Source organism: Coenobita brevimanus, chromosome 90, assembly GCF_032717465.1.
Source record: "Coenobita brevimanus isolate Jiangsu-jjx chromosome 90, ASM3271746v2, whole genome shotgun sequence".
In the NCBI taxonomy this organism is placed as follows: domain Eukaryota; kingdom Metazoa; phylum Arthropoda; class Malacostraca; order Decapoda; family Coenobitidae; genus Coenobita; species Coenobita brevimanus.
Genome location: NC_137043.1, coordinates 38,646,477 through 38,660,381, shown reverse-complemented (window position 1 = coordinate 38,660,381; position 13,905 = coordinate 38,646,477).

Below are 13,905 nucleotides of genomic sequence, written 5' to 3'. Positions count from 1 at the left end.
AAGTTGCTGGAGAGTGAAAAAGTAAGAGACAGTGAGAGAGCAGTGGAGTGTGTGTGTGAAAGGGAGAGAAATAAAAAACGTTAAAATGGTGTGTGAGAGAGTGAGAGAGAGGGGGGGGTAGGGGGAGGTCAAGGTCCCAGGCAAGGGGTCAGAACCAGGTCAAAGTTCAGAAGTGGTTAGTATGAGGAAGTTTGACCCCCCTTGCTCTCTCTCTCTCTCTCTCTCTCTCTCTCTCTCTCTCACACACACACACACACACACACACACACACACACACACACACAGAAACTTTAGCTAACAAGTCTTAGGTCAAGGTTACAAGCAAACATCAAGTAACCCCAAAACTTTCCTTGACCTTGCTGACCCCATGACCCGACATAACACAGCGTCACCTGCTCTCACCTAATCTACGCGCACCTGTGTTTTTATTTAAGACAGTCGTAACTTCCCTCTATCCGGAGTTAATCGTAAGAATCTGAACACCTGTGTCTTTGTATATCTGGACTGTGCAAGAGGTTAATGATTTCTATATTGCGTCACTCCAAATTTAGGCATACCAACTGTTCAGAAATAGTAAAGCTGTATTCCACTCACTTTTTCATCTGTTGTGTCTAAGTATTGTGTGTGTGTGTGTGTGTGTGTGTGTTTGGGTGCACCTGTTGCCCCACAAAGCATCCTCTGAAAGATCATCTCATTAGCCATACCTACGAAAATTTGTTTCTCCTGTAATAAGAGGTGGGGTTCATAAAATATCAAAAATACAAGTCAACAACAACAGATCCGTACCATCTCCATCCAATAACAAGAGACCAATAACAGACCCGTATAAAAGGCGAGGGGTCCTTAAAAAACAAGTGAAAACAAGCACAGTCAATCCGTAACAAAACAAATAAGAAAAAATCAGGGAAACAGTAGATTCGTCACAAGCCAAGCAAAGTAAATAATTGATTCTTAGGAAGGTAATTAATCCAGCCCTTTTCTTCCTCCTCAGGTAAGTGTGGACACCTGACTGGCTGATTGGAGAGACACAGGTGGTGAGTACTGAAGGAGGGGAAGATGGGGGGAGGAAGAGGGGCGGGGGGTGAGTGGAAGGGAGGGGATAGAGGAGAGGAAGGAGGGATGGGATAGGGTAGGAGAAGGAGACGAGAGAAGATGAGTAGGAAGGAGGGGGATATGGGGGTGGGGGAGAGGGATAGGGTGGGGGTAGGGGACGATAGGGGAGAGGGTAAGTAGGAGGGAGGGGAGTATATGGGAGAGGGAGGAGGTTAGGGTAGGGGAAGAGGGACAAAAATATAACTTTGTTTCGCTTGGACAATTTCCACACCTGTATTGCGGACACCTTTTTCTTAATTATGATAACGTTTCCTCTTCTTTGTCTTATATCTTACCATGTTTCTTGAGAGAGAGAGAGAGAGAGAGAGAGACTGAGGAAAGTATGTGAGAGTGTATATTGAGTTACCAGTAGTTTCCTAGAGAGAGTGAAGGAGAGTGAGAGAAAATGAGAGGGTGTAAGAGTGAGAAGAGTGTAAGAGAGTGAGCGACTAGTGGAAGTATTTAGAGTGTGGTGAGAGTGTAAGACAGTCTTGAGTCACCTACAGTTTCTTGTAAGAGTGCAAGGAAGTGAGCGAGAAGGTGAGATAGTGAGGTAAGTGTGTGAGAGAGGTTGCGTTAAGTGGGTTGAGTCACCTGGCCTACTAAGGAAAGTGTGCTGAGTTACCTGATGCCATACTTACCTGGGAAGAGGGAGAGGGGGGCGGAGAGGGGGGGGGGAGTAGAAGGAAGAGAATAGTTAAGAAAAGGGGACTAGAAGGAGAGAGCTAGAGAGACAGATAGATTGAGAGAGAGAGAGTAAGAGAGGAGGGGGAGAGAGAGAGGAAGGGAAGGAGGGGGAGAGGGAGAGAGAGGGCAGTCAGAGAAAGAGAAATGAGAATGAGAAAAGATAAGATAGCAGTGATGATGGAGGGGAAATTCTTGTGGGTGCGTGTGTGTGTGTTTGTGTGTGTGTGTGTGTGTGTGTGTATGTTTGTATATGTACGTTGTGTTATGTGTATGTAGAGGATGTGCGCTCTCTCTTCCCCCCCCCTCTCTCTTTCCATCTATCTATCTATCTATTTCACTTTCCCTCCCTCCTTTATTTCCCCCTCCTTCCTATCTTGTCTTCTCCTCTTCCTGTCTTTTCCTCCTCTTTTCCGCATTTCCCTCCTCTCCCTCCTCTCTTTTCCCTCCCCATTTCTCTTTTCTCTCCTTTTCCTTATTTTCTCCCTATTTCCTTTTTTTCCCTTTATTTCCTCCCTCTTCCTCCCTTCTTTATCTGATTCCTCCTTTCCCCTTACTCTCTCCGACTCTTTTCCCTCCATTTTTCCTTTTTTCCTCCCCCTTCTCTACCTTCCCTCTCGTTTCCTCCAATTTTCCTCCCTGTTCCCTCCCCTCCTTCACCATTCTTCCTCCTTTCCCTGTTTCCCTCCTCTTTCTCTCCCTCTTTCCCTTTTCTCTCCCTGTTTCCCTAGCCTGCATCCCTGTTTTCTCTCTCCCCTCCTCCTTTCCCTCCCCTCGCAATCTCCTCCCTTTTTTCCCCTTACTCTCCCCCTATCTCATCCTGTCTGTGTTCCCTTTCTCCATTTCCTCCCTACCTTTATTTTCCTCTCTTCCCTACCCTATTCCCTCCCCCTCCTCTCTCCTTCATTCCCCTTCCCCTTCTCTCTTCCCTTCCTCTCTTCTCTTTTCCCTCCTTTTCCCCCCCTCTTTTTTCTTCCTCTCTTCTCTCTTCCCTCCTTTTCCCCCTCTCTTTTTCTTTCCTCTCTTTTCTCTTCCCTCCCTTTCCCCCCTCTCTATTCTATCCCTTTCCCCCCCTCTTTCTTCTCTCCCTTTTTTCCTTTTCTCTCTTCCCTTCCCTTTCCCCTCTCCCTTCCCTCCATTTTCCCCTCTCTCTTTCCCCTTTCCCCTTCTCTCTTCTCTCCCTTTTCTCCCTCTTCTCTCCCTATTTCCCTTCTCTCTTTCCCCTTTCCCCCTCTCTCTTCTCTCCCTTTTCCCCCTCTCTCTCCCTATTTCCCCTCTCCCCCCCTATTTCCCCCCTTCACCAATAATATCGACCCTCCCCCCGCTCCACCAATCACAGGCCCGCTCTGCCGTGACGTCATACCATCCTCGCCACCCCATTGGCTCTCGCGTTCTGTCAACAAGAATGGTTAGATAATACGTGGGCCTGTCTGTTTCTGCCTCTGTCTATCTGCCTGTCTGTTTCTGCCTCTGTCTATCTGCCTGTCTGTTTCTGCCTCTGTCTATCTGTCTGTCTATTTCTGCCTCTGTCTATCTGCCTGTCTGTTTCTGCCTCTGTCTATCTGCCTGTCTAATTCTGTCTGTCTGTTTCGTCCTCTGTCTATCTGCCTGTCTGTTTCTGCCTCTGCCTGTCTGCCTGCCTGTTTCTCCCTCTGTCTATCTGCGTGTCTATTTCTGCCTGTCTGTTTCTCCCTTTGTCTATCTGTCTGTCTGTTTCTCCATCAGTCTGTTTATGCCTAACTTTCTCCCTCTGTCCATACCTTTTTGTTTCTCTGTTATCTGTCTGTTTCTGCCTGTCTCATTCTCCCTGTGTCTGTCTGTCTGTCTATCACCATGTCTTTTCTGTCTGTCTGTCAGTCCTGCGCCATTCTGTTTCTGTCTCTCTGTCTGTCTGTCTATGAGCAAGTCCTTGTTTTTCTGTCTATTTTTCGATTTGTCTTTCTATCTCTGTCTGTTTATCTCTGTTTCCGCCTTACAGTCTTTCTGCCTGTCTCATTCTGTCTGTCTATCGGTTCTGTTTATCTATCTATGAGCTCTCTTCCTTGTCTGTTTGTCTGTCTGTCTAAGCTACGTATTTCTGTATTTTGGAAATTCTCTCTCTCTCTCTCTCTCTCTCTCTCTCTCGAGGAAAAAAATAAAGCCAAGGAAATAAATCACAGACGAGGAGGGAGAGGGGGGAGGAAAGGATAGGAGGGAAAAAGGGAGGGGGAGGGAGAAAAAGCAGCGAGGAGGGAGAGGTATGAAGGAAAAAGAGGGAGGGAGAATGGAGGAAAGAAGGAGTAAAGAGTGTAAAAGAAGGGAAGGAGAGAAAGGAGAATAACGAAGGAAGGAGTTATAAAAAAAAAAGAAAATAAAAGGAAGTGAGGAGAGGTGTAAGAGGGAGAGAGAGGAAGAGGAGGAGGGAGGAAAAGGAAGGTGAGAGAGAGAGAGGGGGGGGAGAGAGGGGGAGCTGAGGGGGGGAAGGAACAGAGAGAAAGAAGAGAAAAGGAGAAGATAAAAAAATAAAAGATGAGATAGATAGATAGATAGATAGAGAGTGAGATAGATAGATAGAGAGAGGAGGGGGGGGTAGCTGTCCAAGGCGCCTGTATCATAAGTTTTAATAGTGGAGTAAGATGTGCTGTTTGGAGGGGGGTAGGGGGAGGGGGAGGAGAGAGAGAATAAGAGTGTTGTGGTTGAGAGAGGTAAGGTATGAGTTGGGGAGGAGGGGAGGGAGGGAGGGGGAAGGAGGTTGGGAGGGGACGGAAGGGGAATACGAGAGGGAGGAAAAGGGAGGGGAGTCAAGGAAGAAGGAGGGAGAGTGAGCAGGGAGTGAGAGAGAAAGAAGGGGGGAAGAACGGAGGGGAGGGGAGGAGGAAAAGGGGAGAAGACAGAGAGGGCAGAGGAAGGACTGGAAGAAAGAGGAAGGAGGGGAGAGAGAATAAGGAAACTGCGATTGAGAGACTTGAGGTATGGGGAGAGGAGAGGAGGAGAGAAAGGGAAGGGGAGAGGGAAGGGGCAGGAAGAGGAAGAAGTGAAACAGGAGAGGGGAGGAGAGGATGAGAGAAAAGGAGGGGGAGAGGGAAGGGGCAGGTAGAGGAAGAGATAAAAGAGGAGAGAGAAGGGGGAGAAAAGAAGAGAGATTAAGAAACGATGCTTGGGAGAGCTAGAGGAGAAGAGGGAGGGAAAGAGAGAGGAAGGAGAGGGGAGGAGAGGGAAGAGAAAGAGAGAAGAGAGGGGAGGAGAGGGAGGCTATAAGAATGTTGTGGTTGGGAGAGGTAAGATATGAGATGAGGAGGGGGGAGAGGGAGGGACAGAGGGGAGAGGGAAGGGAAGAGAAGAGGGAAAGACGGAAGGACTGAAAGAGAAAGAAGGAAGGAGGAAGACATAAGGAGGGAAGGAAGGAGGTAAGAGATGGTTAGGAAATGGAGAGCGACTGAAAACATGAAGGAGATATAGAGAGGGAGGAATAAAGAAGAAGGAGGGAGTGAAGGAGGAAGAGAAGGAAGCAGTAAAAGATGATGACCAAGACAGAAGGAAAAAATAAGATGATCACTAATTTTCTTCTCCTTGTCTCATATCTCTCCTTCCCTCCCTCCCTCTCTCTCTCTCTCTCTCTCTCTCTCTCTCTCTCTCTCTCTCTCTCTTAACTATCTCTTACGTCTCTCCTTTTTCTCTTCTCTCTGTGCTTTCCTCTTACTTTCCCTTCTTTCTCTCTCAGGTTTATCTTCTTTCCCTCCCTCCCTCATTTCCCTCTTCCTCAAGTTTCTCCCTCCTTATTTTCCTCCTTACCTCTTTCCCTTAAATCTCTTCCAAGCACCTCCTCCCTTCATCATCTTTCCCATCTTCTCTTCATCCTTAAGACTTTATCTTTCTTCTCTCTTATCCTCCCTGTTCTTGCATCTTTCTTCCTTCCTTCTTTCCTTCCTTCTTTCCTTCCTCCCGCTTCATGTTTCCTTTTTCCTTCCCTCCTTACGTTTCCTTCGGTCTTCCCTCCATCCCTTCCTTCTTCCATCCTCCATTTACTCTCCTTTAAGTATTTTTCCTCTTTCCTCACTGTTTTCATTGCCTCCCTTTCCTCCCTGGCTCCCTCCTTCTCTTCCTCCCTCCCTCCCTCCCTCCCTCCACATTTTACCTGGCTTAGAGCGACCTTACCTGCTAATTAGAGGGACCAGGTGCTAACTGCGAGAGAGAGAGAGAGAGAGCGAGAGAGAGAGAGAGAGGGGGAGGGAGGGAGGGAGAGAGAGAAATGACAGAGGAAAGGACGAGAAAAGTAAAGGGAGAAGAGAGGAAATATAAGAGAAAAGTGTTTTGATGACAATGAAGAAACGCAAGACGAGAGGACAAGAGAAGAAAGTGTAAGGAGAAAGTAGGGAAGGAAAAAACTTAAGTGTGTAGGAGTGAAGAATGGAGGAAAGAGGGAAGTAGAAAAGGGTATTTAGTGAACGAGAGAGATGGAAGAAAAAGGAGAGGAAAGATGATGGAGGGTGAATATGTAAGAAAAGAAGAGGGAAAATGAAGGAGGGTAAAAATGTTAGAGTAAATAAGCGTGGCAGTCAAGAAGGAAGAATAAGAATGTGTGAATAAAGAAGAGTGAGGAGAGACGGGAAAGAAGAGTGAGTGAGAGAATTAGAGAAGAGGAGGGAAGGAGAAAGTAAGAGAAGTGAAGAAAGGGAAAGCGTGATTGGATAAGAAAGCATGGAGAGAAAGAAAAAAAGAATGGTACTGAAGAAAGAAGAAGAGGTGTGAGAGTGAATCAGGGAGGAAAGAGGGAAGGAAAAGAATGACTAGTGAGAGTGAAGAATGAATAAGAGTATGTGAGTGAAAAAGGGGAGGAGGGAGGGAAGGCGAAAAGGTGGGAAAGAAGAAGAGGAGGGGGAGAAAAAGATGAGGAGAAGAAGAAGAAGAAGGAGGAGGAGGCAGAGGAGAAGAAGAAGAAGAAGACGAGGAGAAAGAGGAGTGGGTGAATGCAGACGGTAGGAAGGATGAAAGGAAAATTAGAGAAGAGTGAAGAGGAAAGAGTGAATGAATGATGGATGCAGGATAATGTGATAATGAGGGGAATAAGAGGGGGAAGAGGCTAATTTCTTATTATCAGCGTCGATTCTAATTAGTCAGGTCTTCTCTCTCTCTCCCTCTCTCTCTCTCTCTCAACTAACCTAACCACCAAATCAACCTAACCCAACTTAACCTCACTAGAAACAGCGAACCCAACCTAACCCAGTCTAACCCAACCCACATAGGTCTCCATCTCTCTCTCTCTCTCTCTCTCTCTCTCTCTCTCTCTCTCTCTCTCTCTCTTTCTCTCTCTCTCTCTCTCTCTCTCTCTCTCTCCACTCACTCTCGGCGTAAAATGAGTGCGTTCCTTAATTTCCTGTGAGACGTTACGCAATTATGGGCAGCCTCTGATGTGCGTATGGACGGCGTATGCTGCGTATAGGGTGTGGGGAGTGTGGTGGTTGTGGTGATAGTCGTGGTAGTAGTAGTAGTAGCAGTAGTGGTGGTGGTGGTGGTGGTGGTAGTTGTAGTGTTAATGGTGGTGATGCTTGTGGTGGAGGTGATAGTAGTAGTTGCAGGGGAGAGGGAGAGAGAGAGAGAGAATCATCTTGCTGCCAAAAACAACAGCGAAAACGCCAACAAGAGCAACATATATTACAAAAACAGTATTGATATATATATTTCTCTCTCTCTCTCTCTCTCTCTCTCTCTCTCTCTCTCTCTCAGCATCCATTTCGTTTCTCATTTCTTTCCATATCTATATCTTTTTTTCCTCTCTGCCTCTCACCCTCATTCTTGTCATCATTTTTCTCTCCATCTTTCCTCCCCGCTTGCCCTCCCCTCTCCTTGCCTCTCCCCACTCACCCCTCCTCCTCTCCCCTCCCCATTTTTTACAACTGTTCATTTCCTTACCAGTTCCTCTCTCTTCTCCCTCCCCCCTTTCCCCCCTCTTTCCCCCCTTCCCTCCCAAATCTTACTCTTCCCCTTTCCACTCCCCTCGACTCCACTCCCCTCCCCTTACCTCCTCCACTTCTTTCCTATCCCCTCTCCCTTTCTATCTGATTCTTTCTCCTGCTGTCCTCAATTCACCCCACACTTACTCATCCTTCTTCCCATCCCTCCTCATTCCCCCCTCTTCCTGCCTTCCTTCCTCATCCCTCCCTCTTCCTGCCTTCCCTCCTCATCCCTCACTCTTCTTTCCATCCCTCCTGATCACCCCCTCTTCTTTCCTTCCCTCCTCATCCTCCCTCTTCTTTCTTTCCCTCCTCATCCTCCCTCTTCTTTTCCTCCCCATTCATCCCCCCCTCGTCTTTCCTTCCCTCCTCATCCCTCCCTCTTCATTCCTTCCCTCCTCATCCCTCTCCCATCCCACCCCCGTTATCCCAATTTCCCCTCCTACTTTCGTTTCCATGCCCCTCCCCATCTTCATACTCTCTCCCCTCGCTTCCCCCTTCCCCACCTTCCCTGTCGTTCCAGATCTGTCTTCTCCACCCATATTTCCCTCCACCTCATTACCATAGAAATAATCCTTTACCCACTCCATATCCTCCCCTCCTATACGCTTTCCATCTTCATATTCTTCCCCGTCCCTCCCCAAACTTCTCCCATTTCCCCATCCCTGCCCCACCGCCCCACCCATATTCCCTGTTCCTCATGACCATAGTAGTGAAGCTAATCGTCTCTATCTCCCTACTCCCTCTTCTTTTCCATATCCTTCCCCTCCCCACTCCCTCCCCCTCCCCCTCCCTCCCCTTCCTGTCATCCCCCCCTCCCATATTTCCCTCTTCCTCATCTACACACTCCATCCCTATATATTTCCTCTTCTTGGCCTTCCCTATCTTCCCCTACCCATACACAGTTTCCCACCTCTTCCCCTCCCCATATCCTCCCCAACTTTCCCCACCTACCCTTTCATACTTCCCTGTTCCTTCCCCTTTCCTCCCCTTGTCCTTTTCCATTCCTCCCCCTGCCTAAGCCCTCCCTTCCCCATATCCTCCCCAACCTTCCCCACCTCCCCAACCATATTTCCCTGTCCCTCATTACCATAGAAATAGTGGCCCCTACCGGTTACCCGTCAAACTTTCCACCCTTAATTGGCTTTCTCCCCTTCCCTACCTCCCTCCTCTCCTCCCCATTATACCAACAGCTCCCGGATAGTCCCTGGATAGTCCCCTGATAGTCCTAGTCCCTGGATAGTCCCTGGTTAGTCTGGTTTGCTCCCCTCATTGTCTTTCTTCCCCTCCCCTATCCTTCTCCTCTCCTCCCCATTATACCAACAGTCCCCCGATAGTCCCCTAATAGTCCCCTGAGAGTCCCCTGTGTGGTGTGGTAGTGTGGTGAGGTCCCCAGATAATGTAGCCCCAAATTACTGTAGTCCCCCTTCTATGGTGTATGGTGTGGTGTGATGCTAGAGGTTATGGTGAGCCTCCTTTGGTTTCCTGATACTCTAATGTGGTGTGGTGTGGTGTGTGCATGGTGTGGCGTGGTAGTGTGATATGGTGTGGTGTGGTGTTATGTGGCAGTGATATGGTGCAGTGGTGTGGGAGTGTGGTGAGGTGTGGTAGTGTGATATGATGTGTCCGTGTGTGTGTGTGTGTGTGATATGATGTGTCCGTGTGTGTGTGTGTGTGTGTGTATGATACGGTGTGGTGTGGTGTGGTATGGTGTGATTCCCTTATGGTGTGGCGTCATTTGGGGAGCTGTAGATTTCCCCTTGAGGTCCCCCAGCGTCCCCCCCCCCTCTCTCTCTCTCTCTCTTTTCGGCGGAAGTCCCGAAGTTTATAATCAACAAGACTGGCTGTTCGCATACATTATTAATTAAAAGGCATGTCACAGCGTAAGAGAGAGAGAGAGAGAGGGAGAGAGAGAGAGAGAGAATATATTACCTAACGGTGTGTATGTTTACTTTTAAAAATTGTGCTATTTTTACATGATTTTTTTAGGTCAGTATTTTTATTTTTGATTTTACATCCTTTTCGCTGTTTTTTTCACGGTTATAGACAGACAGAGACAAATAGATAAATGATCAATAGATAGATAGATAAAGAGAGAGAGAGAGAGGCGGTAGGGAACGGCTGGATAATGGGAAAGTTGGAGTGAATGATTGATTGAGTGAATGAGTGAGTGAGTTTGGAAGTGAATGTGTGAGTGAAGGAGTGAGCTAGTGAATGAATGGACGAGTAAGTGAATGAGTGAGGGAAATAGTGAGTGAATAATGAATAAAGTAATGTACGATTTATTGTTTAAGTGTGTAATGAAGGAGTAAATGAGTCAGTGCTGTGAATAAGTGAGTCAGCGTGTGAAGAATTAAGTGAGTGAGTGAGCAGTGATAAGTAAAGCAGTTAATTTACTATGTTTTGATGACCTGAGTAAAATGAAGAGTGAATGAGAGAATAGACGAATGAATAGGTAAATGCGTGAGTGTGAGTGAGGAAATGAGAGTGAATAAGTGAGTGAGTGTGAATGAGTGAGGAAATGAGTAAGTGTGAGTGAGGAAGAGGGAATGAATGAGGAAATGAATGAGCGAGAAAGGTAAATGGGTCAGTAAAATGAGTGTAATGTATCTTTTTGACTTCCTCCTTGGAAATACATAAAAAACTTAACAAAACAAGAATATTGGAACTCATATATGTTTTTACCCCCTCTCAGCCCCCTACATAAGGCCCCCACCCCCATCCTAATCCTCCCCCTCCCTCCCCTCTCTCCCTTTTCCCCTCTCTCTCTCCCTCCTTTCCCTCCCTCCCTCTCCATTCCCTCCAGTCTCTTAACCTCCTCTCCCCCTATGTATTTTTAACCCACACTGCCCATTTCTTTCCTTCCCCTCTCCCCCCCCTTCCCTCCCGTTCTCCCTCCCCATCCCTCCCCCTTATAGGACCCCACTCCCCCTCCTTCCTGTCCTTCTTCTCTTCACCATTTCCTTCCTCCCTCTGTTTCCCTCCTCCTCCTCCTCTTCTCTCTTCTCTTTCTCCCCTACTCCCTTGCCATTCTCTTCGCCCCCGCTAACCTCTTTCCTCCTCCCTCTCCCCCTTCTTCTCCCCTTCCCCTCCCCCCTCCCCTCCCCTCCCCCCAAAAACTTACCTCTACAGCCGCAAAAGTTGTCTGGAAAACTTTTTTGTGATTTTCTTGAAATGGAAATGATGGGTGAAAGAGAGAGAGAAAGAGAGAGAGAGAGAATTAAGAAAGTAAGGGGGGAAGGAGATAGAGGTGGATGAGGTAAGAGAAGGAAGGAAGGGAGAAAAAGGAACGTGAGGGAAGGGAGGAGAGGGCAGGGAAGAGAATGAGAGGAAGAAAAGAAGGAATGAGAGGGAGGGGAGGAGAGAGGTGGAAATGAGGAGCGAGTAGGGGAGACCTGGAGGGGAGGATATGAGAGGGGGAGAAGGGAAGGAAAGGGAAGAGAAAAAAGGAAAGGGAAAAAGGATGTGAAGCAACCAGAAAAGGAAAGGGAGGGGAATGGGGAGGAAAGAGAGGGGAGAAGGAGGGGAGAGGTGGGGGAGGGGAAAGGGAGGAAGGAGAGAGGAAGGGGAAGTGTGGGGGAGGGGAAAGGGCGGAAGGAGAGAGGAAGGGGAAGGGTGGGGGAAGAAGGGGGGGCGGGGAAGGGAGAGGGAAGAAGGGGAGGGGAAGAGGGAGGGCGGGGGAGGGAAAAGTGGATAAGTCTTGTTTTGGCAAAGTTCTGAGAGTATTAAAGGGAGGAAGGGGGGGGGGGAAGGAGAGAGGGAGAAAGATGGAAGGAGAAATGAGAGAAAGAAGGAAGAGGGTGAAAGAAATGGAAAGCGGGAGAGAGAGAGGGGGGACGACGAAAGGGAGGGAAGGAGGGGAGTAAAAGAGAAGGAATGGAGAAAAGGATGGAAGGAAGAGATGGAGGGATAAGTGGACAGTGCGGAGGGAGAGAATGAAGGAGGATTAGAGGGAGAGAATGACCTAGGGAGGGAGGGAAGGAAAGAAGGAAGGGAGGCGAAGGGAGAGGAGAATTGATAAGGAGAAGGAAGAAGGTTGAGATAAGATAGGAAATGAATTTGGGAAAATGGATGGAAAAGAAAGAATTGGTGGGAGAAGAAGGAAGGAAGGAAGGTAGGAAAAAGAGAAGAATAAGGAAGGGAAAAAGGGAAGGAGAGGAAGGAAAGAAAAAAGAGAAGGAGAGGAAGGAAAGAAAAAAGAGAAGGTGAGGAAGGAAGGAAAAAAGAGGTAGGAAGGAAAGAAAGGAAAGGAGAGAAAGGAGGAGAATAAAGGAAAGAACTATGGAAACGTGGAAATCTTTTTGTTAGCGTTGGTTGCCCTTGGAGGAAACGAAGGAGGGAAGGAAGGAGGGAGAGGAGAAGGAAGGAAGAAGTTACTGAGAAAAGGAGAGAGAAGCGTGAGAAAAGGAAGGATGGAGGGAAGAAGGAAGCGGTTACTGAGAAAAGTAGGGGAGAGTGTGAGAAATGGAGGGAGGGAAGGGAGAAAGAAGGAATGAGAAAAGTGAGAGAGAGAGAAAGAGGGAGAGAAAGAGAGAGGGTAATAGGGACAGAAAGAGGGAGGAAGGAAGGAAGGACGAAAAAGGAATGAAGGAATGGGAGTGACTGGAAGAGACAGAAGGAGGGACATAAAATGATAATTAAGGAGGAAGGGAAGGACTGAATAAGGGATTCGTGCGTGGGTGGAAGGAAGGAGCGGAGGAGGGAAAGAGAAAAGGGAGGAGGAATGAAGAAGGACTAGGTGTATTTATGGAGTGGGAGGGAGTGAAGGGAAGAAGGAATGAATGAAAAGTTGCAGTATGGATGGAGGAAAGGAGAAGAGAAAGAAGAGCAGGAGGAGAGAGGGAGGAAGAAAGGAAAGAAGAGATGAAAGGAAGGAAATAAGGAAAGCAGAAAGAGAGGAAACAGGAAAAGAGAGTAAAACAAAGAGAGAATGTAAAACTGACAGGAAGGAGGAAGGAAGGAAGGAAGGAGGTAGAGATAGGGGGACGAAAAATCCGAGAGAGAATGAGGGAACGAAGGAGAGAGAAGGAGGAGGGGAGAGGAAAAAGTGACAGGAGGGAGGGGAGGGAGGGAGAGAGAGATGAGTAAACATGTAAATATAAACATGAAGATCGTCCACACACTGATACATGAAGCGGAAAAAACAATGAGAGAGAGAGAGAGAGAATACAGAGAAACATCTATTATTTTGAGTTTGTTGTGGTATCTGTTTTATGAGACTAAGACAAGGAGAGAGAGAGAGAGAGAGAGAGAGAAGGGTAGTTAAGCATGAAAATTCCCCTCACTCACCCACTCATTCCAGTTGACACCGTCAGGAAAAAGTGAGAAGGATCACCATTCAGCATCGAAAAACCGTCTTGGAAATTAATACGAAAGAATGATGATTGGAAAACTATATTCTACACTTTTAATAATAATAATAATAATAATGATAATGATAATAATACCATAAATCGATAGCATTGTTTGATAATTCTCCCCCTTGAATATCTCCTCATACCTTGTTTTTCTGGTGTTGATAATGATGATGATGATGATGATGATAAAAAATGGAAATAAAATAGATCGAATTCCACATAAAAACAGATAAATAGATAAAAGCGATGGCGTCATTCCAAAATATAATGACCGAAGATTTTTTTTTTTATTTCCTACACTTTTTTGAGATTTTTTTTGGTACTCTCTCTCTCTCTCTCTCTCTCTCTCTCTCTCTCTCTCTCTCTCTCTCTCTCTCACTTTTTTCTGTGCTCGTCCCGTTCTAATTTCACTCTCGCTCTCCCCCTCACTCTCACACTCTCTCTCATTACCCTACTCATTTCTATTCTAATCTGAGCATATTCTCTCCCTCTCTCTCTCTCTCTCTCTCTCTCTCTCTCTCTCTCTCTCTCTCTCTCTCTCTCTCTCTCGCTCCCACCTTTCCTTCTTTCCTTTTTCTCCCTCTCTTCCTCCTTCCCCCCTTTTGCCTCCTCTCCTCTTTTTCCTCTACTCTCTCCCCCTCCTCTGATTATCCTTTTTCTCATCTCTCTTTTCCATACTTTTCCTCTCCTCTTTTCCTTTTCTCTCTCCTCTCCCTTCTCCTCCCCCTCTTCTTCCCTCCCCCTTCCTCTGTTTCCCCTTCTTTTCTCTCTAGTTCCTTCTTTTCCATCTGCTCTCCTAGCCTCTCTTTTTCGTCATTTTTCCTTCCCCTTCCCCTCCTTCC